This window comes from Pogona vitticeps, chromosome 12 (assembly GCF_051106095.1).
Source record: "Pogona vitticeps strain Pit_001003342236 chromosome 12, PviZW2.1, whole genome shotgun sequence".
Lineage (NCBI taxonomy): Eukaryota > Metazoa > Chordata > Lepidosauria > Squamata > Agamidae > Pogona > Pogona vitticeps.
The window spans coordinates 18199772-18224902 of NC_135794.1; positions in this window are offsets into that span (position 1 = coordinate 18199772).

The window sequence follows — 25131 nt, forward strand, 5'->3', positions numbered from 1 at the left end:
TTCCTACAAGGCTCTCAAGTGTATATGGGACAGTTAATCTGTAGGAAATAGTACATTTATTAAGTGGGTTAAACTGAGAGTTAAGCCCTGTGCAGGCATTAAGCATGAAAGTCTACAGATTTTAGAGTGGGATAGAGTTTGTGTGAGTTCATAAATCGTACCTCCATATTCCTATCTAGAAATCTAGAAATCATGTAGACCAGTGGTTCAGATGCTCCATAATGTCTGTAGTAGGCATCCTTCAGTCTCGAGAGACTATGGTAACGTGCTCTATATGGAGGACTTGGAACAGCGTCTAGTGTGGCTGAGGAGGCCAATTCGAGAGTGACCATCCCTTCCACACTGAAGACAAATCCAGTCTGTCCCTTGTCCAGTTCCCTGATTTTGCTGGTTTCGGGTCTGCCTCTTTGCCTCGGCCTGCTGGACAAGGGTCTCTTCAAATTGGGAGAGGCCGTGATGCACTGCCTGCCTCCAGGCTGAACGCTCAGATGTCAGGGTTTCCCATCTGTTGAGGTCCATTCCAAAGGCCTTCAGATCCCGCTTGCAGATGTTCTTGTATCCCAGCTGTGGTCTCTCTCTGTAAGCTAGCATCATTGTGAGGAATTCTGATGGCAGTGAGAAAACATGACCGCAAGAGAAAACATGGAGGGAAACGCTGAAGAAATTTCACCAACATTTTTTTTCCTTTTTGTAGTTCAGTAAAAGAAAACGAAAAATCAAACACTTTATCGGGGGAAACAATCAATTACGGGAAATCTGGGCTCAATTCTAGCCCACAGTCTGATCAGATCTGTCTTACTAAAAATTGCCAGTTAGAATTCCCTTTGAAGTTGTCCAAAGAAAACATCCACCGAACTCCAGATGAATGAATTAAAGAGCTTTCTATCTCTGTTCTTTCCCCCTCAACCTGGTCTCTAAAAGGGTCATAGAGCCCTCTATTTTCTTAATTTTGTCTTTCCTCTCAGGGGACCCTAGTTAAATATTTCTCTTGACCTGAACTCATAAACGGCTAACACCTGCACAGTGCAGTGTATATATTCAATTCAGGAACAACTTGCTGGTTCAGAAAATGTTTAGTTAAGAAACTAAGGATTATCTGATTTCACTGTCATGGCTCATAATCGATCATGTTCTGAATTATGCTTAGTGATGTAGAGGGAGGGGTGTATATGGATTTGTTTTAAAGTCAGAGCTGGTTTTTTTTTTTTTGAAATTGACACGATTTGCCCAGTCTTGTGATTCTGTTAGGATAGCCTTTAAAAGAATGATAATACCTGAACATGTTTGTTCTAGGTGGTCAAAGGAAAGATTAGCATAGGCGTTTTAGAGGATGACCACTTGCAGAGGATGGTGTAATTCAGTGCTTCCCAATCTTGGGTCTCCAGATGTTTTTAGACTACAACTCCCAGAAATCCTGGCCAGCACAGCTAGTGGTGAAGGCTTTGGGGAGTTTTAATCTCAGAATATCTGGGGACTCAAGGTTGGGAACTACTGCTGTAATTCTAAAAGCAACCAATGCAAGCTCGACTCAAAGAAAGACATTGAATATATGTGTTTGAAGATGCAGCGTTCAAAACGTTTCTCATTTAAGCAACATTATAATACATTTCTCCCAAATGAGAATTATGATTATGAGGCCTACATCTACTTTCAATCCACTGCCCAAATGTCACTGATGCAGGAGAGGGTCTTTTCTGTGGCTGCTCCCACACTGTGGAACTCCCTCCCACCGGACGCCAGGCTGGCCCCATGTTTGCTGTCGTTCTGCAAGCAGGCAAACTTTTCTCTTTAGGCAAGCTTTCTCTTCATCACTGCCTGCCTGAGTGGGGGATGGTTAAAGGCATGCCTGTGCTTTACGGCTTCGAATGTGTTGCTTTGGTGTTTGCTTTTGTTCTACCGTTTTTATTGTTTAACTTCTTTGATTCTTTCCATCTTGTATATTCATTGTTGTTAGCTTGGCATGCGGTCTTTTCAGGATGGGAGCCATCTTCGGTCCTTTCTAAAGTGAACGCTGGGGTAACTTTAAATAAACAAACAAACAAACAAACCAAACAAATAAACGAACAAACGAACAAACGAACAAACGACCGAACCACCGAACCACCAAACGAACGAACGAACGAACGAATGAATGAATGAATGAATGAATGAATTAGTAAGTAAGTCAGAGGCAACTTGCCAACACGTAACAGCAAAAACAAGGAAAAATACTCTACCTCCAAAAGGGCCTTCTGCCCCAATATCACAATCTTATTAAACAGATTGTCTGTTTTTTTTTTTCTCTAGCCATTCAGATCAGGTGTTTAAGGGTGGCTGGAAAGGTCTCCCGTTGAAAGAGAGGACCTTCTCTTCTGGATGAAGTGCTGGGGTTCAGACATACTAGTGGATCGTGGCCAACAGGAAACCATTTGTTGGTCCACTCTTGAGTTCTTATTTTAAGCACCGGCCCTTTGGGAGCCCAGCCCAACGATCACATTTTGCGATGGTTGTGATGATGCTCTGGGAGAAATCATCTGGGCTTGGTGCAAATGCATTAAGATTCCCCCTTAAAAACATACAACTTCATTTCATTGAGAATCACAAGCTCTCCCCGCCAAACCCTTTTATTGGCAGGGCGTCACTGCTGGAGGACGATGGCTGCTGACGAACCTATTATTTTCCATGGGAAACCCACAGTCCCGTGAGAAAGCCTGTCCATTTCTGTGGGAAACCAACAGGAGTGGCAGGATCCCAAGTCCTGTGAGACTGAACAACTGGAAAACCGACACGAGAACTGCTGTTTCTCATGTTTTTGTTCTTCCTTGTTGGGGGAGGGGCAGGAGGAGATCAAGGGACCCAACAGGGGAATAAATGAAACCTTGGGAAACTACTTTTTAAGATTAATTGGTTACCCAACATGTTGCAAAGCCTTTAAAAATACACCATTATTACCATTAACTGTGCAAGGTTTTTTTGTATACCGAATGTTTTTCACTATTTACTTGTGACTTCCCCCCCCCTTTTAGACTACATTTTATAACAACAGAAGTTGCATAGGTTGCTTTTAGGATGATAGCTTCCAGAATACCCCACCATCGTGCAGCTCGGCACGTTGGCTAAGACAGGACTACAATCCGAAATATAATTTTTCAGACTCTGAAGGGAGGGGGGAGAGTCCCTTAGGACTGAAGGAAACACCATCCAAAAATTCCATACAGAAAGTCCTTCAAACTGCACTTAAAAGTAATGATTCCAATGAGAAGAAAAACAGTATTCATCATTATTATTAGAGCAGCAGTAAATCCAAGGCTTCTGCATATAACCCATTTCAGTCCAGAATGATCTGTGCCCCATACATTTTGACTTGGGGGTCCTGTTCTCGGTCAACAAGCACATTTGCCAAACTGGCAAAATGACTTCCCTTTGAAAACTAAAACGGGTATAATTGTTTTATTTTCCAACCAATGTCAAAATCGAGATAGACAATTTTCTTTAAAAAAAAATAAGAGGGCAGAAAATGGGCCAACTTTCAGGCAGTTAACCTCAGAAGTTTTGCACCATGGATATCTTTAATATCTGCTTTTTAGAAACAAAAAATACCCAAATCAAACCAAACCACAAACCAAAGTTCAATTTGATTTGCCCTGGAACCGAAGTTGGGAATTTCCCTTCAGTCTAGACCAGTGAAAACTTTTTTTGAGATGTGACCCCCATTTCCAATAGCCAACTGACCATTTCCAATAGCCAACCACCAGCCATTTTTGCCTAAAAAGGCATGTTTAATAGGGTAAGGTCATCCCTTCTCTGAAAGTAGTTTAAAGGCCTGTTTCTCACACATACATGGCCACACTAACTTTAATATCCCGCTCCAAAAGGTTGAGGAAGAAATTATTTAACAAGGTCTACAACATATATAAGGTGACCCGTAACCCCTCAGAAAACATTTTGTGTCCCTCTTGGGGGGAGCATGATGCCCAGGTTGGAAAATATGGATCTAGACCTTATGCAAATAGGTCCAGAATTTAAGTTTGCCATAAATCTGCTGCACTGCCCTATTCCTTTTTTTGCTCCCAAATTCATTATTTCCCCTCGTTACAATGAAATTGTTTCCTCCTTGCCTCACTCCCAGTGGTCTGTGACTCATACTGTCCCTGAAATCCTGCTGCATAACTGAGTGCCGCGCAACAAGGGGGGGGCATCATCATCACTCAGCAACAGAAATCTTTAATTTAATTATATTTAAAACGTCCTTTGACCCCACCCGATTTTCAGCTTCTGAGGCTCCCTAGGGATCCCCTCTGCTTTGAGATAGCCTTTGGAGGAAGAAGCTTTTCATACTGAAAAAAAATGTATTGATTTATTGATTTTTATTGATTTATTAATTTATTTCTATCCTATCTTTCTCCTTTCGAAAGGACCCATGGCCATTGAATTCAGACCGCCAGCATGGCCCAGCAGTGATATTCTAATATAAAAAGGCTCCCCCATCCGAGGCTACCAAAGGCTTCTTCATGGGGGACAAGGGGAAGAGGAATACCTCGGAGCTTCATAATCTTGCAGGGAGGGTAATAGGAAGCTTTAAAATGCATTAAAGATTTCTGTTGCCAGCCGATGGTGTTATCCTCGTTGCACGGTGTAAAGTTACACCAACTGGAGTTTGGCCTTAATAAATAAATAAATAAATAAATAAATAAATAAATAAATAAATAAATAAATAAATAAATAAATAAATAAATAAAAACCAGCTAGATTGCTTGTAATGCAACATCCCCAAACTCAGTAATCCACAGCTTTTTGAGAAAATTAAACATGACAAGAATTCTTGATTAACAACAAACAAAAAAAAACCTACCAAATACATTCTGTTTTTCATGTCTAACAGTCTCTGACTCTGAGGATTCCCCATAACTCCCAGTTGTTGCTTTATGATCTTGAAACCATTTTTAAAATTGACTCAACCTTAACTACATTCCCCCCCTCCCCTCCACCTCATCTTGTATGAGGTAGGTTTTACAGATGCCATCTTAAAAATCAATTCAAAGAACAGCCATAAACTTGAAAGCTTCCCATTTAAAGTGTATATGGCACAATGCAATTTTGTTTAATTTTAATTGACAAAGATGTCAGCCTAAGAGAATATTTGAGAATATAGTCTGAACAGTAAACTCAAGCTTTGACACTTTTATGATATAATGATATAATTCTCGGGGGGGAAAGGAGGAGGGTAAGAGGGGGGGAAAACACCCTTCCACTGTCAGACTTCACACAAAAGCAGTACGTGTTTAAGTTTCTCTGTGGCGGCGGAATGACAAATGTATTACTAATTATACAATTAGTTTATTACACAGAGCCTGTAATAAACCCCTGGACATATATTCAGTGGGAAAAAATGGTTTTACTGAAGAGGGAGTTATTTATTTATTTCTACTTCAATGGCTCAGTAAGAAGAGCAGTCAAACCAATTTTAAGATCGTAAGAACTGGGAAGTAACACATAAACGATGCCCATATCAAAATGGCATAATCTGATTAGAGGCTCACACTATTGAGCTATCCATAGGTGTGATGGCTGGCTAATAAAGTAACGGCTGGCTATACCGCCTGAGGTACTCATTAGGTCAACACACAGAATCGTGATTCAAGTTACTTAGGAGAATTGATATCCATGTTATGGCTCATGTGCTCTACAGGGATAAAGCAGCTCTCTTCTTTCTTCAGAGGGTCACTTCTGTTGCAATGTTTTGAATTTCTTTAGTGCAGAGATTCACATCGCTTCAGGTTCTCCAGGGTAGACCACCACATTTTCTCATCAACTGGCACTTACAATCTCAATAACTCACTCTGAGACATTTGCAATAGAAATAACAAATAGTTCTCATTTACTTACAGTTGAACAGATCTACAGCAAACTGAAGAAACATTATTGTTCTCAGCAACAGCCCGCAACAGACTTGCTGGCTGTAAACAGCCTGACTAAGCAGAGAGGCAGGACTCTCTTTGAAGCCAGAGGCAAGGGAAGGTTAGTGCTAAATAGGTTGACAGTTAATCCAGCCCTGAAATGTCCCTCCCAGCAACACTACGAGAGGCAGCATGCAAGATTGCAATAACACCACCAACTTCTGCTTGTTCAAAGTGGGAGGGGCAGTACCCTCCTCTTATCACACTTGGAGAAAACATGTTTTAATAATTGCCTCCATAGGGCGATGTGGTTTTTAAAAATTGGAACTATCATGCAAGAATGGAGACTCATGGCTGTCCATATATCATGAGTCAAGAGTTATCATAATTTATCACCACTGGCCATATTTACAAATATCTACCCATCTCCAGTTGAGCAATATATGCGACTAATTGCTTCCGAAAAGTAATTTTATATCCATGTCTGTTTGTTTTAAGCCCGTGAGATGAATAAAAGAGAGTCTGTATTTTTTGCTTAATGGTGATTCTCTCCTAAGCTGGTTTTGGATGGAGTGAAGGATATCCACTAGGAATATACGAGCATCTCTCCATTTTGATTTCGCAGTGTTTCTGTGAATCCTGCCTTTATATTCCTCCCAAACTTGTTTTGCTTCAAATGAGGCTGGGATGGGCTGGGAGTTACACAAGGCTATCCGGACTGTTTCTGACAGAACTGATTCATTGTCATCTTAGAACTGCTGAGCTGGAAGGGACCCAATAGATCATCCAGTCCAGCCCATCAAGGAGGCCCAGGTAGGGAATCGAACTCCCAACCTCTGGCTCCATAGCCAGATGCTTACATCACTGAGCTATCCAGCCTATCTTCAGCCCAGAGAACACAAGAACACAAGAAAAGGAGGAGGAGACAGGTGTTAACAAACTTTGGCAGTTCACCAACCAGAAAAGAGAAACCAAAAGGAAAGGATAGAAAGACCAATCCTATAGTCCTAAAGTGAAGTTCTAACTTATTAATAACAATGCACACGAAGTCTTAGCCAGGTATCAAGGTATTTAAACCTGCCTTTGGAGGAGAAAGGAGAGGTGGACAGATTTAAAATCTATCAATTTCCAAGAAATAAAATTAAAAAGAAGCACAGAGACGATGGGGAGGAAGCTCCAGGAAATATTCTACACTGTCAGCGGTCATTCACTTTGCACTGCTGCTAAAATGAAAAAAGAAATTAAGGAAAACTGTTATAGCTTGGTAATCTCACCCAAAGAAACTCTATATGGCCTCAGTGACTGGTCTTGCGCTTCACAGAGAGGTAAGGCTGTCAGTCTCCTTTCATACTGTTTTAGCATCTTTTCTCTGCTTTATCATGTTGTTGTTGTTGTTGTTGTTGTTGTTGTTGTTGTTGTTGTTGTTGTTGTCGTCGTCGTCGTTGTTGTTGTTGTTGTCATTGTCGTTGTCGTTGTCATTGTCGTTATCATTGTCATCCTCTTTCCCCTCCTCCTTGTTGCAAGACTTTACTTGAAGAAACTGCTGAAGAGCTCAGTGGCTTTGGTCTGTGGCTGTGGAGCCAGAGGTTGGGAGTTCAATCCCCCACCCAGGCCTCCTTGATAAGGGATGGACTTGATGACCCATCGGGTCTCTTCCAGCTCTGTAGTTCTCAGATTATTAAACTATGGAGGGTGTTGTCCTACCCCATAACTCCTGGGGCTCTTTGCTGTGCCCCAGGGTTGCCATGGAGATGCATCATCGTGGTTCATGTTTTTGGCTTTCAGTCACATGCAGGGCGCAACCAGATAGATGGAGAAAGAGATACAGATATGCAGAAATAGATGGATTGGCATGTTTTGTCTTGAAATGAAAAAAAAAAAAGGAGAAAAAGGAACAGGTAGAGTTGGGAGGACATTAGTCTCGGACCTGTAAAGAAAAAAAAAGCAAATTGTGGCAAGGCTGAGGTGGAACGGCTGCTGTGATACCAGGGAGAGTAGAGATTTTAGTACCACTGTACCAGATTTGTCATTTAGGAGAGCTGCTGTTCCCTTTATTGAGTTCCACTGTAGCAAACAATTTCTACCGGCATCCCTCGTGTGTCCTTTGGGTTTATTATCTTTCCCGATGACTTCAGCATCTCCAATCAGTTCTGGGAGAAGCCTAATTTTCACCCACTGCTTAGAGGGGAGGATGATGATGGTCCTTCCTCTTCTCCCCCCCCACCCCACCACACTGAAGCCCTCTCCACTTCTCCCTCTCCCTCCCTCCTCCCCACTTTCTTATCAAATGAAGAATTGTGGGTAAGGGTTAGGTGTGGATAAATATGAGTGTAGCACTCCTGGAAAGGTCATGATCCCCCCCATAAGGTGCTTCTTGTTATTCCTGACCTTCAGATTTTCATCATCAGGCTGCCTGACAACTTAATAATGCAAAGGCTCAGGATTCATCTCTTCCCTCTGAGAGAACCAGTATGGGACGCCCTTTTCCCTGATTATTTCCCTGCTCTCCCGGCTGCCCTTTATAAGCCAACCAGAACTCCATCAATCACGCTCCTCTCCGCTTTTTCTCCTCAGCCCGCAGTCCGAGAAGCTGCAGTGTCCCCTTTTGTCTACCGCTAGAACAGGCTGCTTTACAAGAACGGTAGGAGGAAAATAATAATAATAATAATCCTAACGGAGCGAGGTAAAAAAAAAAGTCCTTTGCATCACGCCGACAAAAGGCAGGGATGTCCCAAATATATGAAATCAGAAATGAAAAAGAATATTGTCAGATTTGACAGCCTCCACCAAAATAGCCTTTGGCCACTCGGGGCAACGAGAACCGCCCGTTACCTCAAGAATTGGCACTTTTTGCGAGGCTGCCGGGCTATTTGGAGGAAATAAAGTAGAAGCAAACCACATGCACATTTTAAAATGTCAACAGCTTCCTTGTGCACTACTGACAAAACAATTCAATGGCACGCCACCTTCATTGACAGGATTGTGTAGGTTAGGTGAAAAGCATAAGTACACGTGAATGTTAGGTAAAATGCAGGAAATGAATGCACATTAGGGGAAAAATGTGCAAAATGTACAAAAAATCTCAGTGAGGGAAGAAAAACATATTTCTACATTGTGAAAAACAAGATGCAGTTGGAATTTAGTGAGCCGCAACACCATAAGGCATATACGTGTGTACATGTTTGGGTTATTTCCCCCCTATTCTCCATCTTTCTACCTACTATTCCAGCCTCAAAGGAGCATGATTTACATAGTCAGTTAGTTGTAGACACGGAATTCAGGAAAAAAAGCTGAATTATAGGGCATTTACAAGGCTAACTTGGCATTTTCTCCAATGCCAGCCTTTAGAAATAGCCCATTATGTTTCATTTTCAATTAATCGCCTGCCTGATGCAATATTATTTTCTTGCACCCCATCGATCAGTGCCCTTCTGGAATGGGGGGGGGGGTGAATTTTGTATAGTTTCATTTGGGATAAGAATTCACCAGATTCTCATTTCCCAAACCAAAATGCAAAGCAATATTCAGTGACGTTGTGATGTTCACGCTTTTCCAGGAAAATGAGTGCATTTCCAGAAATAACAGGCAAATCTCATCACACCAGGGAAATTACAGCTTAAGCTATAAAGAACAGTGTGTACAGGTATGCATATATTAGGAGAAATGCATACAATAATAAGTATGAAATTTCAAGCACTCTTAGAAAAAAAAAAGTAAAGTGATACAGAAGTGGGCCAGAATGTTTTTGTTAGCGCTCGGACAAAAATAAACTTCAGGCTGGGGAAAATAAGAAACTAATTGAAACCAAAGCTGACAAATCCATTCATTTCCACCCAAGAGTGGATTTGATTGATCCAATAGTTTGGAACAGGGAGTTCAGAATTAGTGGAATTATTGGAAATTTGAAGCTGAAATGTGGCATTTCCTTTCATTCTGCATAATTGGAAACTTCATCATGTTTGCAGTTAAATGGATGACACACATTGTCTGGGTCCATTAATGCTTTGATTGCCTTGGTAAATTAGCCCAGGGGATAGATGTGAGGAGCACACCCATATTAGTTCTCCTGCATCCCTCAGTGATTTTTGTTGCCATTGAGAGAGATGACCTTCTGGACTGCCTGATTGTGTTGGGTGTTAGTATCACAGTGCAGCAATGATCCTAATTAGAGATGCGCATGAACCACCAATTTGGTGATCCGTACTGGTTCATCCGTTGGATGAATAAGTATTTGGCAGTTTCTAGCTCTGCCTCCTCCAGCAGGCGCCCACTCAGAGACAGCACCTGGGCTTCCCTGCCCTGCCTCCTCTGGCCACTGCCTCTGAGTGGGCGGCCACCAGAGGAGGCAGGGCTGGGAAGCACCGAACACCTGATTGGCCAAAGGATGAATTGGCATGAACCACTGAAACAGCAGTTCATGCCCATCTCTATTCCCAATTCTTCCTGTTGGGTCATTTCCAAACTGTAGTGTTGTGGCTCCATTGGTCAACATCTTGTCTTCAGGTATATGATGTCCTATAAGATTCTGCTCTGTTGCCCATAATGTTCAGTATTTGTATCAAGCCACAGAGACAGGCTATTTAACACTATTGATGGCACCCTTTCAATGTATTGGAAAAAAACAGTTATGAAGATCAAGCTGATCTTTTTTCCTGTTCAGTGTCTTCTACGATAATGGCCAAAATCTTGGTCCTTAATTAAATATATTGCCCTGGAGCAGGCCCATTGAATCAATGGTTGTTGTTGTTTAGTCATTCAGTCGTGTCCGACTCTTCATGACCCCATGGACCAGAGCACGCCAGGCCCTCCTGTCTTCTACTGCCTCCTAGAGTTGGGTCAAAGTCATGTTGGTCGCTTTGGTGACTCTGTCCAGCCATCTCATCCTCTGTCGTCCCCTTCACCTCCTGCCTTCACACTTTTCCAACATCAGGATCTTTTCCAGGGAGTCTTCTCTTCTCATTTATGGTTTGGTTATTATGATATCTTGTTGCTGAAACTGCTCTAAATTTCATTTCAACTTATTTAAAACTAATTTCCAATGTTTGTAACCTGCCTAGGGTGCTAATCTAAGATCCCCTAACAAGCAGCAGAAATAATGAAGTGAGTTATATATTTTTTTCAAGAATACATTTAGCAGTTCCTCAGCTATTATAATGAGTTATGGAATTAGTTGTTTTTGAAAAGGTAAGTTGCAACTGCTGAAACATGTAATAGAAGAGTATGTGCTGGAGCATCGGCCAGTTCATTCGAAGGTGTTTTAAATACAAACTGCATCTTAAACACTTCAGGGATGTGGTGTTGTTTGTGGCTCCATGTTGGCTGCACATTTGGTAACAAATCCAGTTTTACATCTGCATAATTTGCAAAATGGCACATTGACGAACGAATTACAGACTCAGAAGTGTCTGCATTCTTTGGCTTGCTCAATTCCATATTCTATACTCTCGACGGAATCTCTTTTGGTCATTTTGCCACATGTCTTGCAAGCCAAACTAGACTGGATATTTAGACACAGAAGCAGATTCTGGCCCAGTCTGTTTTTGGCACCTCTTTAGACCAGTCATCATAATTTACTAGAGGTTTGCCAGTGGCGGGTCTTCTGCTTTGAGCCAAATTAACATCCCTGGATCTCAGCAGGCAATGAAACCAGGCTTCAAGTGTTCATTTCGTAAACGCCTCGATGAACGCATGAGGTAGAATCTTGGACATAAAACATGAGAAACCCCCTCACCCTCCCTCCGCTCTCCTTTCCTCCCCACCTGCGACTGAAGTACAAAAGGCAAATATGTGACCTGGCCATGATGATTTGTTGGATAGAGTTTTTCTCTCAGCGGACTGTTAATTAGGTAGAGGGAAAACACAGGTTCTCTTTGCTAAGCTTTGCCAATGGAAAATGGAGGGATATTCTGGATGCAGACCAAAGGTTCACCGAAAGATCCAAGGCCTTGCAAATTGAGTTGGCAGGAAGGGATTCTCCTGAGGAGAGAGGAAAACCAGAAAGTTGTCACTCATCGCGGTAAACACCATATGCTTGTCTTGCAGCATCAGGCGGCAGTAAAATGGACGAAGTCCGAGAGGCTGAAGAATTTTGTAAAAAGCAATATGCACATTTTCATACACATACATTTTCATACACATACAATTCGCCCGGATTGGTTTTGCCCTTCGCATTGAAGAGGTTGAATTCGTTCAAAACACAACAAAAAAAAACTACCTAGAGTCTTCCTGCTAGCCGCACACTGTTTACCTCAGCTAATTATATAAATGCTATCTAACAAACTCCAGGTTTCAGAGGGGCAGTAAAAAAATAAAAGAAAAATGAGAAATGTATTCTTGAAGGCTTTCACGGCCAGGATCTGATGGTTGTTGTAGGTTTTTCAGAACACAGCCAAACAACCTGAAATCAAAACTAAAGAAAATCTTTAAAAAAAAAAAAAAAAGAAAGGAAAGGAAAGGAAAATGTAGAAAACACAGTTTCTTACTGAAGAGAATCTGAACAGCAGGGACAATGTTAATTTGCCTTGGGAACATCACTGAGAGAAAAAGTAGTACAAAAAAACCAATGGTAAAAAAAAAATATAAAAAAGTTTAAAATGGCCTTGTAAAGATGGCTGCTTTGGGCTTTCTTAATCCAGAATAAAATAAAATACATACAAAAAAGGTTCTTCTACATGGGGTTTAGATTTCATGCTGCCCCAGAAAATTCACATATATGCTCTTAATCCAAACAATTAGAAAACAGTTCCAAATAAGGTTGTTAAAAATTCCACCATTTTCCTTCCACCAAACAGATATTTTTTAAAAAACCAAATGAAAACCTCGAGTGATTTCTGAATTATTTTATGAGTCCATGGGGGAAAAAATGATTCCGGGATACTAAAACGGCCCATCTGCCTTAATGAGGAGTTAAGTAAAGAACAAAAGAAAACAAGAAAGCAATGTGTGCTGTTTATAGACTGCCTCCTGTCTTCTACTGCCTCCCGGAGTTGGGTCAAATTCATGTTGGTCACTTCGATGACCCTGTCCAACCATCTCGTCCTCTGTTGTCCCCTTCTCCTCTTGCCCTCACACTTTCCCAACATCAGGGTCTTTTCCAGGGAGTCTTCTCCTCTCATTAGATGGCCACAGTACTGGAGCCTCAACTTCAGGATGTTTCCTTCCAGTGAGCACTCAGGGTTGATTTCCTTCAAAATGGATAAGTTTGTTCTCCTGGTGTGCTCTGGTCCATGGGGTCACGAAGAGTCGGACACGACTAAATGACTAAAGAAGAATAACATACTATTTAAAGCACTCTCTGAGTGGCTTACAATTTTTTTTAACTATATAGGTTACACACACACACACACACACACACACACACACACACACTGGCAAGCTGGATACTTTTTTTTACTGATGTTGGTAGGACAGAAAACGGACTCACCCTCTAACTGGCTACCTGGGATTGAACCTGGTTCTATGAGCAGAGTTTTGGCTGCAGTACTGCACTTTTTACCGTGCCACAAAGCTCCTAAGTAGAGGACAGAAGTAGATTTTTAATTCCGGAATCGTTCTTTAGAACCCACAGCTTGGTGCCTTCATACCTGTTTCTCCAAAGGAAACACAGATCAGCGACCATGTTCACAAACACACACAGTGACACGTGGGTCTCTCTCCCAAGCCATGTTGGTGGCCCTCCCCAGCTTCCATGCAGGTCCTTGTCACTGCTCAGGGTAAAAGACCATTATTTTTGTGGGGGAAACATTTTTATCCCTCTTCCCCCATTTTTTAAAAAAGGAAGTGAATGCCCAGCCACTTCCTGGGTTTTTTTTTAAAAAACATAACTCTCCGAGATGCCTTAAATTGCCACACTCTTCTCCCATGACAACTACCACTAAGTAATTTTCCTGCTTGTTGTAGCCATCCCACCATGTCATTTCAGTTCTTTCCAGGCCAGGTGCCACCAAAAGGGAGGGCTTGGCCCTCCCAAAATTTGGCCCCCCAGGAAGTGCAAACATTGTTGATCCCTCCCCTAAAGCAAAGGTGGGGAACGTCAGGCCCCAGGGCCCAATCCTGTCCACAGAAGATCATAAAATGGCCCTCTGAATTCCCTCAGATTTACCTCCCTCTCTTCCCTGAGACACTACCATTTAGTGTCAGCATTTTCCAGCTTTTGGACCATCTCGTCCCATTCCAAAAGACTCCATTTCGCCTTTGTATTTATGTGTGTTGTATTAAAACATTCTGGCATTCTGATTCTCCCTCTTTTGTCTTCAGCATGCCAATTGCTGTCATTGGCCCTCAAGAACTTCTCAAAACTGGATTCCGCCTTTGAATGATAGAAGGTTTCCTAGGCTTGCCACATAAGGTAATCCATGACAGTCCAAACTTGGTCCCACCATCAATTCAGTAGGGAAGGCTAGTCAGAAGGTAGCATTAGTCAGGCCTAGGGGGCCATTGACCATGAAAAACACAGAGGCCCTAAGACAGGCTCAAATACAGAAAGGACACCTAGAAGAGAGAGCAATCCAATAGCTGGGAAATTGTCCAAAGTCAATGCCAGAAACAATGGAGAAACTAAGGGAAAGGGCAGTCAAAAAAAGAAGGTGAAGCTGATAGCCAGAGATTGGCTTCATGGGAGATTCATATGCCAGCTCAGTTACACAAATGGAAAACCTGTATCGTTCCAGCAGAAAAGAGATTAGAACCAGCACCTCAACTGATCCAGCTACAGACGTCCCACACTTCCAATCTCCCTACCCATGAAGGACCTTACCCTAGCGACCCACTTGGGCTTTAATGCCACCGTGTTGCTTGCCTTATTCCCTTGCTGATTTGCAGATGGGACGAAAGAGTTAAGCAAACTTTTTGCTAGGTCACAAAGAGGTGGAACATGTATATCACTCTCAGGTCCAGACCGCCATTAATCCCCCAGTTTCCAAGAGAGAAGGATACTCTAGTGATGTTAATTGCTGTCATGCACATGGGAGAAGAAATATCACATGAAAAGGACCTGTTACTATGGAAATAACACTGCACAAAGGAAAGCAGCCGACCACATCCTCGCAGACAAATTTTTAGGATGTTTAAAATAAAAATAAAAAAGATTAGCTAATGCTAGACTTGATAGACAAGCTCTTGAACTTCAGGCTTGAACTTGAAGTTCCTAAAATGTTTATTATTGTGTTATCCTGGACATATTTTGGCAGATTTGAAGCTGTAGCGGAAATAGCTGCAAGAGAATGCTCGCAAGCGTGGACTTTGCCCCTTTCTAATCCAAATATTTATTATTTTGCTCACAAAACTCACACTTCAAAATCTTACTCCCAGTGAAAGTCTGATTCCTATTTTCCTTCTGCAATCCAATTCCCTTCTTAGCTTCCCTGGATGTCAGCCCTCTTTTGCTTCAAAGGAATACACAGAGCACAAAGTAGGGCTTTCAGGGAAACCAAGAATTGAGTTAGGCTCTTCATAGATCTTGGATTCAGGGATCCTTGTTTGGTGACCTTAAAGCATCATTCAGTGGTCTGGTGGCTTTCAGGGACCTCTGCATGTCTGCATGTAGCACCTTTCAAGAAGAATGTGCAGGTTTGCTTATTTATGATGTTGCTTGGGTCAAGCTTCGAGTCCTGATGTTTATAATCCTCATTGGGTTGAGTGCCCTTTACAATCAACCTCAGAGTAATAGCTTTCTGGTGGTTGAACATGGACACGGCATCCTTTTGGTGTGTTCATATGGAGCACAGCATAGGTGCTCACACTCTGTGTACATTTGAACAAATGCTTGTGAGAACCTGTTTCTTCAGATGTTTGTGAGAAGATTCGTTTCCCATTTGTACCCAACAGCAAGACTCCGATTAAGGACAGGTTACAGATTTAATCCTTAGTCACTGGTGGTTTCAGTGTCAACCCACAAGGAAGAGGATGAACTAGCTCTGGCCCCTCCATTCCCTCTTCTGCTTGTGTAGCAAAGAAGGTCCACTGGCTTTGGAAGTTCTCCACATAAATTAGAACTCTCATTTCCAAGACTTCAAAATCACAGATAGTAGGGACCATTCTCTTCAACTCAATCCCTCTTCACCTGTAGAGGCTGATAGAACTGGAACTGGAGGTGGAAGATATTGGGCTGGCATATCATCCCTACTTACAAGCTGATTTAGCACCCTTTAATTACCACAACATAGGGTTCAAGGGCACTGCTGTAAACAGATAGCTGACATATGCTTGCATGAGTAGATAAAGATCTCTTCACTTAAATGTGTATACAGATCAACAATATGTGTACATCGTCAAGTTAATTAAGAGCATCATTCAGACCCTGATGTTGGGAAAGTGTGAGGGCAAGAGGAGAAGGGGACAACAGAGGACGAGATGGTTGGACAGTGTCATCGAAGTGACCAACATGAATTTGACCCAACTCCGAGAGGGAGACAGGAGACAGGAGGGCCTGGCATGCTTTGGTCCATGGGGTGACGAAGAGTTGGACATGACTAAACAACAATCATTCATGAACAAGCACTTCATTGTAGTGGATCTCTGTGAGGGAGTCACTCCCAGTGCCCCAGGCAGGCTGTCGGCCCATCTGAGGCTCCAAACAGGAGAGGCCCAGAAAGGAGACAACATATACATCACGAGAGAGCATGGTGAAAGGGCAGCCTAGGGTTGCTGAGGGCTTCACCTGGGAGAACACATGGGGGAGGTTGAAGGAAAAATGAAAAGGGAAAAGAGACAAGATGATGAGGGCTGACAAGAGGGGAGAGGAAGGGACAGATCCCTCAGGAACCACAGAAGACAGCAAGGTTACTTTGGATGGTGAAGAAACGCGGGGAGAAGCTGTGGAGGAGCTGACATTCTGCACCAAGTAGGACTTTGTTGATCATTTGGCTCTCTTTAACAAAGGGTTAAAGGGTTAATTTTGAAGCCGAGTGATCAAGGATTTTAATAAAGCAAAGGATGGCGAGAGAGGTACTGCCTCAATATCTCAACAGCAAAATCTCTCTTTAACAAAGGGCTAAATTGTAAATACATATGAAGTCGCCATGGAGTTTGAGTCTTCAACGTGTCTCCTACAAGTGGAGCCAGCCTGTGTGGGCTTGGGCAAGCTGTACAGTCCCAGGGCATCCCCAGAATAAGAGAAGGGTAAACTACTTTAGGTAGTCATTACCCGGAAAAGCCTGAAAAGGGTAATAAAAAGTCAGAATTGACTTGATAGATGATGCTGCTGATCATGTTGCCTAATCATTTGTGGAGTTAGCCAACACATCCATCTACCCAAGTGTATCTAAAGATGGGAAGCAATTTATGCTCACCCAAGGATTTATACTCAATCATATTACAGTATATTAGGCACATTATAGACACTACAAATTCCCTAATGTATAGGAAGGATTAAATCCATATTTGTGCCCAACATATTTGTGCCCCCCCCCAATGTTTCAAAGCAAAACGGCTTCGAAACCCAACCTAAAATAATTTCCATTTGGTTTATTTCAGATTGGGTAAATAGGAGAAGACGTTGGACACCCCACGTGTCGAATTCACACTTAGCACGACCCCCAAAGTGGAGAGCAAAACCTCTTACGACAAAGCTGGTTTGAATAGGCAATGGGCCCAATGCTTTTTTCCCCCCCATCTCAGCATGAGAGAAGGTGGAGGCACAGTCATATACAAGATGAACTACTTCCCTGGATGGAAAGCTGCACGTATCTGCACAGATTGATGGAGTCATAAGTCAAAAGAGAAGCTAACCTGGGCAGAGAGTGAAGGCAAGCTGAAAAGCTAAAGCCATTCCAGGTGGGACGGAGAAGGAGAAGGGGGGGGGAAGCCCCTGACAGTCTCTATGCACGTATGAGGTCATAACGTCTGTTCCATTTGAAGCCCATATATAAATATTTTAGATTTATATTTTTGGAAGTTTTTAAGCCTCCCTATAAAAAAGCATTTAACTTTTAGGTTGTTGTCCCCCCCCCTTTTTTTCCTGTTCTTTTCTTTCTCTCCAAATGAAGAGGAGGAAAAACATTCATGGCTTCCCATAAAGTTCAGCCTTGATCAAAACAAAGGCATAAGTCAGGTTAGATAACTTTGAAAGCCTGACTTACCTTACTCCACATCTGAAAAAAGATGGAACATGTGCACACACACCACACACCCATATGCACACATGCACACAGACACGCACACACACTTATTCCCCAGCCACATAGTATTTTTTTGTTGTTGTTGTTAAGTCATGTCCGACTCTTTGTGACCCCATGGACCAGAGCATGCCAAGCCCTCCTGTCTTCCATTGTCTCCCGGAGTTTGGTCAAATTCATGTTGGTTGCTTCGATGACACTGTCCAACTATCTCATCCTCTGTCATGCCCTCACACTTTCCCAACATCAGGTTCTTTTCCAGGGACAGGCCCGTAAACAGAAAACAAGAAATCAGACTTTTTAAGTGGTCACTCCTCAGCTATGGAATCAGTTACCACATGCCTTTGCCCTCCAATCCCAGAATAAAGACGTGAGGCAAATAATATGGGTTAAAATACGGGCCAGACTTTATTGATTGTAAATCAAAACTTGCCAATCATTTGGCAAAGAAGGGCTTGCGGTAGTACAGGGACAGGTAAATCAAACAACATATGGGCGTGGCCCCGGCCCCCTGTTCTCACGGTCTTAAAGGCCGGTCTTAAAGACCCAGCTAAATAAACACCCCCAGACCTCGAGCCATCTTTACTTGGTGACTGTTGGTCCGGAAGTGGCCCAGCGCACGTTTCTCCCCCAGGTTCTGTAACTGCATAATCCGATGTGCTGTTAGCTTACCTGATCTTACAGTGGGACTCACTGGAAAATATCTGTTTTTTTTTTTCAGCACTACCCACCAGTGTGACCAAATTTCCACCATAAATTGCCAGCAACCCTTACTAGTGTAGGATAGGCCAATATATATAAAATCCCCCCATCCAGCTCCAGCATTCGCCCGGCCACTTCCCTCAGGAATCTTCAAGAAACAACTTAAGACTTGGCTATTCCAACAGGCTTTTCAAACTATGACATCTACGGAGCCGACTTAAACTGCAGTTAACCGTTTATAATGACTTTCGATCACCACCAATTTAAATGTGCCACTTATCACAGAATTTATTTTAAATTGTTCAGTTACTGTTACAATGTTTTCTTTCCATAGTTAAGTTATTGTTACAACTTTATGTTTTATTGGTTGATTGTTGCTTTATGTTGTGAACCACCCAGTGTGGCCCTTGACCAGATGGGTGATCGATCGATCGATCGATTGATCGATCAATCAATCAATCAATCAATCAATCAATCAATCAATCTCATAAGAAGCAAAAGCTGACCCAAGCTTAGTCAAAGACCTTTGAGGCTAAGAAGTTCTGGCTGGTTTGCTGTGCTTCGTCTGCCCTTCCTCTCTCCTCCCTCCTCCTCCCTTTGTAGTTTGCTTCTTTTTTTTAACAAAAAGGAAAAAATATCACACCAGTTTTGTTAGACACATTTTGCACAAACTGAACAGGGGAGAAAACTTCATGGATTTAGTTGCACTGCAGGTAAGGAAGCAACCGGCTTTCACTATGTATTGAAACAGCCTCTCCTACAGAGAGCAAGTGATCTTGGAAGATTCTTCACACGCCTAAAAATATCCCGAACCGTCATGCTATTTTGACCATCTCACATAAACATCCCTTCCCATCCCTGGCAGTGAAAATATGACAGCATATGGAATAGCTTACAATTGCCTCTCCTTTCATGATGTGGCAAATATACTGCCAGAGGTGACAGGTTCATTCTTGCCTATAGGACCGGTTTTGTCTGGAGCTCTGTATGGAGCCAAGAACTGGTGCAACTTGCAAGTTTTCTCTTTATAATATGGCAGCCAATAGGGATAGTTATCCATCAAGCCACAAATCTTTGCAGGAGCCCTCCTCCATTTCCTGGGAAGCCATGTTCATTCCGCTGTTCTCCTTTTTCTGTTACTGACGAGCACTATTCCCATTTCTTGAGCTTTCAGGACCTAAACTTAACACTGGGTGGGTGGGTCTTTGTAATGTCTGAATGATGGAACCAATGATATCCTTGTGAGCTCACCTACATGCTCCATCTGCTCCTCTCTGTAAGGGAGTTCACTTGTGCATTGATTCAACTTAGTTTAACAGATCTATGTGGCGTTACTGGAGACTCAAACCAAACCCTTCCACTTCCTTTCCATGTCAAGGTTATTGTGCCTCACTTAGGACCACCCCCTTTTCTTTTGGCAGCCTGGATCCTTCTCGTTCTGTTACCCACATCCTGAAGAATTTCGATTCCTATGGGGGTATGTACAGTTAGTAGAGTTCTCTACCGGGAGAAACTTTCACACTGCTTTCGGCTTTAGATTTCTTCAGATACAGGCCTTTTCATTGAACCCAAATCTTTAAGGACCCTTCATTTCACTTTCATTTCAGTTTTCTCATTCTGGCTCATGGCGCTATACCTCACCAAGCCCTACAGGATCCTCAAATCTAGTCCAAAAAATGGCAGCCATGACAGGGCATTAATCATCCTCTCCAAAAGTAGTTGCTGTGATAGAACAAGAAAAAAAAAAGAATACGAACTTCATTGCCCTCATTGATTTTGACTGTCTCAACAAGAGAAGGCAAGCTGAGAGTACGCTGTTGTGTCCTTTGAGATCCTTCACCTCCAGGAAAGTCCAAGCGCTTCTTGTCTTGGATAAACATTGTATAATGTGTTTCCGTATTTAAGTCTCTTCAATTTGGTCAAACTACCCCTTTGGAAAAGCAAGCATACAAGGCAAAATCCAAAGAAACAAAACGTAACAAAAAGACAAAAGCAGGTGGCACCTTAAATACTAACTATTATATTTTGATGCAAGCTTTCATGGATATATCCACTTCGTCAGACATACTCGATGGAAACAGAATGAAATGTTGAATGAAATATCAGTTTCACAAGAAGAACATTCTAAATATTCATTGGCAAGTATGTGCACACACAACCCTAACAAGCACAGAAGAAATGGCTGGTTGTTCAAAGAGATGCAACAAACTCTCCAGCAATTCTGTCTTTTCAGGTCCAGGCAAAAAAAAGCAGCTGCCTTCAACATTTTGTGCAATTTTAATCATTTGTTAGTCCCACAATTTGTTCTTGATTTGTATAAACATTTCTTCTCCTTGTTCTTTTCTTCTGTTGTCACGATGAAGAAAAAATAACTCACCATGTAGCTGAGTGTCATTATGAGCCAGAATAAGAAAAGCATGGCTACATGGCCCTGCTTTTAGGTGTGGGTGAGAAATGCATTTGCTCAACACATTTAAATTGCATTGAATTTGGATAGGAGCCAGTAAAACTGTACATCAATGTTCACACATTTCCAGAATTTTTAATACAGTTCACATTTTTTTAAAAAAAGTGTATATAATGAACATATTAATGGAAAGTGCATATAATAAGGGAGAACTGGTTGTAAAAGTACACGCATTTGGAAACCTGCATACCCAAATGTGTGAAACAGGAGAAAGGCACATAAATATGTGCATGAATGTCCAGGTGGACTTGTTAAGGGAAAGCAATTCCAAAGCTAAAGTAACAGTCAGGACAAAACAAACTTAGCGCTGGAAAAAACTAGACACGGAGAGGAATCAATCTTGACAGTTTCATCCACCTCTAGGTATTAGCCAGCCAGGACCTAATTCCATTTTTGTGACAGATGTACAGCAGATGTGTTCATTTTTTACAAAATGGGAGAGAGTTGCTGTTGGTGTATAAGACTGGCAAGGTGGCTCAGGCTGGCAACCTGCCTTAGTTCTCAGAAACATGAAGCTAGCCATGGCTACTCAATAGCCTGAGAAAGGTGGTCTGGGGCTTATCCATTGGTGGTGTTGAGGTGGCCCCCAGTCTGGTGCCAACGGACCTAGATAGCCCCTTCTCCAGGTGTGTGTGTGTGTGTGTGTGTGTGTGTGTGTGTGTGTGTGAATCAACTGCGGTTATTGGAGGGGATAAAAGGTATACACAGATTTTGAGCTGAATGGGGATCCAGTGCCCCTAACCCCAGCGTTGTTGAAGGGAGAAGTCTACCTATTGTTAGCCACCTAGAGTGGTCTTTGATTGACCAGATAGGCGGGATACTAAATAAATAAATAAATAAATAAATAAATAAATAAATAAATAAATACCAGGTTTCCTGAGGGAATTCCTGTTCCTCTACATTTGAGGACAACAGGAGGGAGTATTTATTTATTTATTTATTTATTTTATTTATTCGATTTCTACCCCGCCCCTCTAGACAACGTTTACTCGGGGCGGCTTACATATCTTAAAACATATTAAAAAAGCTTATAAAACGTATATAGTGCAATTACTATAATTAATAGTATCCAAGATGGCAAAAACTCAAAAAGAAAAAGAAAAAGAAAGAAAAGATCGCTTAATTGACGGGAGGGAAGGCCTGTTTAAATAATCAAGTTTTTAGTTGGCTTTTGAAAACACCCAGCGAGGGTGCCAGCCAAATTTCAGTGGGGAGTGTGTTCCACAGCCGAGGGGTGACCGCCGAGAAGGCCCGGTTTCTTGTTTTCTCCTTCCAGGCCTCCCTCAGCGTAAGTCCCCTCAGCCATCCCTTCTGGCTATGTCAGGTGATTCTGGTAGATCTGGGCGGGAGGAGGCGATCTGCCAAATATTGAGGTCCCAATAAACAGCAGTAAACAGCAGAACATGAAGCCTATGAAATGATCACCATACCAGCTTTTGTAACATCTGATGCCTTATGGCCGTTGGCTGTCCCAGCAGTACGCCCATGTTTTCAAGCCATTTTGCCACCTGAACCAGAGTAGCAAATGATGTTTTCCACCCAGATAAAGGTTGCATAGTTGTTTGGCACAAAATGGAGGAATGTCCGCCCATATCTCTCCCTGGAAGTACAGGAATATTAAATTGAAGAAACCCCAACTTCCTGTTCTTTCATGACACTCAGGGACATCCACCTCCGTGTGCACTTTGTGGCTGCCCAACAGAACTCTTTTGCAATTGTTGTTTCGACAGCCCAGAGCCTTCTCCCTTGAGGAGAAGTTGAAGGTTATCTGCCCCATGCATTGGTGCAGCCGCAAAGTGTTCAGGCTTTTTAGTGAGAACGCTGGCAATGAAAGGCCCATTGGCTGACTAAAGGGGGTGTGAGAGGATATTTGAACACAATGGGACGGGGGACATAGAAAATAAAGCCTATGGAGAAATTCAACACCTTCTCCATGAGACTGGTGCAATGCATTTTTTTTCAGTTGACTAATTTATATGGATATCAAGGGTTCGGCTGGAGCATTTTTAAAGTAGGGGAAGAAAGACGAAGCTGAGGGAAAATATGTTGCTCTCCAAATCCCAGTGGTGTGCCACATTCATTTTACAAGAGAATTTATTCTTTAGTACTTTCATGGATTGACATGAGGGAGGAATTCGCATGTCAGGAGAGATAACATCTCTCAGCTGCCAAAGGACTCTATTCAGACATGCATGTTAGTAGGTTGATAACTTATTCTGTATAGCTGAGAACTCAAAGATAGACATTCCTGCTTTTATCGCCATCTCTCTCCTCCCTGCATACTAAAGATATGGCAAAACAGCAAGATACATCTTAACTAGCCCTCTCAGAGAGAAGAGAGTTTTTCTCCCCCCCTCACCTCCATCCATGCCAGGAGGAACAAACGTAAAGGAATAAGATGTCGCCTGCTCTGATAGGAAACATATTATCAAGTCTAGCTTACGTAAATTGAACTTTGTGTTTTTACGTAGGCGAGTTTACATATTCTTAGATTATATATATATATAACCTGAATCAAAATTATTGTGAATATTTCCAATAAAGCTAAAAAAGAAAAAAAGAACAAAAGAAACCTTTTTTTAAAAAATAATAATAATAGACGTCTGGATTTATTTATTTATTTATTTATTTATTTATTGCCTGCTTAGGTGCTCTGCCCTTACTTGGAGACTCCTTCATTTGCCTATTACGATACAAATTTAATTGCCAGCAAAGAGGCACTGGGGCATCCATGCCACTGAGCCATTTCTTTTCTTGAAAAAAATTAATTTTTTATTTTTAAAAACTAGGAATAAGGTAAGGAGTACAAAAGGTAGAGGGGGATATGGGGGGGAAGAGGGGGAAGGATGACACAAAATGTACTGTCATCCAATCTATTTGTTCATGTTGCGATATCAAGTCAGCTTTTCACCTTTCTACAATTTGATTGCCCTCCAAGTTTCAACTTACAGTTCCGTCTTAGCTTAATTCTATTTTATTCAAGTACTATCTGGTGACTCAAGCCATTTATATAATAAATCCCATTGTTCAGTTGCCTTTTGTATTGGACAGTTTTTCAACACTTCTGATAGAATATCCATTTCTGCCGCTTCCCATATCTCCTCAATAAGTCCCTCTCGTTTTGGTATCTCGTATTTCTTCAAGTTATTAGCATAAAGAATTCTGGCTGCAGTGACTATATATCTAAAACTAGGTAGTTCTTTGTCTTATCTATATTATCTGGTATAATGCTCAGTAAAAACAATTCTGGGGTTAGTGGAACATCACAAAGCAGTATTTTTTGTAACAGAGTATGTACTGCTATCCAATACTGTTTCGCTACAGTACAAGTCCACCACATATGGTAAAAGCTTCCATCTTGTGCTTCACAATGCCAACAAACATTTGACACCTCTGTATAAATCTTTGCCAGTTTGTGCCACCTATAAAACTTCTTATATATGTTCTCCTTGAAATTTACCAATTTGGTGAGCTTACATAAATTGTTATTTTTCCATATTTGCAACTATTGATCAATATCAGTATTATGTCCTATATTTTGTACATTCTTTTACCATCTCATCTTGCATTTTAGTTTCCAGCACATCATCATACCTTTTCTCAATTACTTTATCATTTGAGCCCAGCAGAAGTTTATTCAATATCGTTTGTTCTGTGTAAAAGCCCTCTATTTTATCTTTTCTATACCTAGATTCCACTTGTGCTCTGGACCACCAGGCTAGATATATGTTTTGTGTTTCTAACTCTTCTTTGGACCTTAACTCAGAATCATTTTTTAACAGATCTTGATAACTTAAAAGTTTTGCTTCTGTCATGAGGTTAGGTTGTGTAAAGACCTCTATAGGTGATACCCATGCTGGTGTTTTTTTTTTTAGTAAATCTGCTGGATGATCTTTTTCCAAGTCCCTAGTAGGGCTCTTCTTATCATATGTGAGTTGAAACTTTTCTGCTCTTTGTCTTTCTTATACCATAA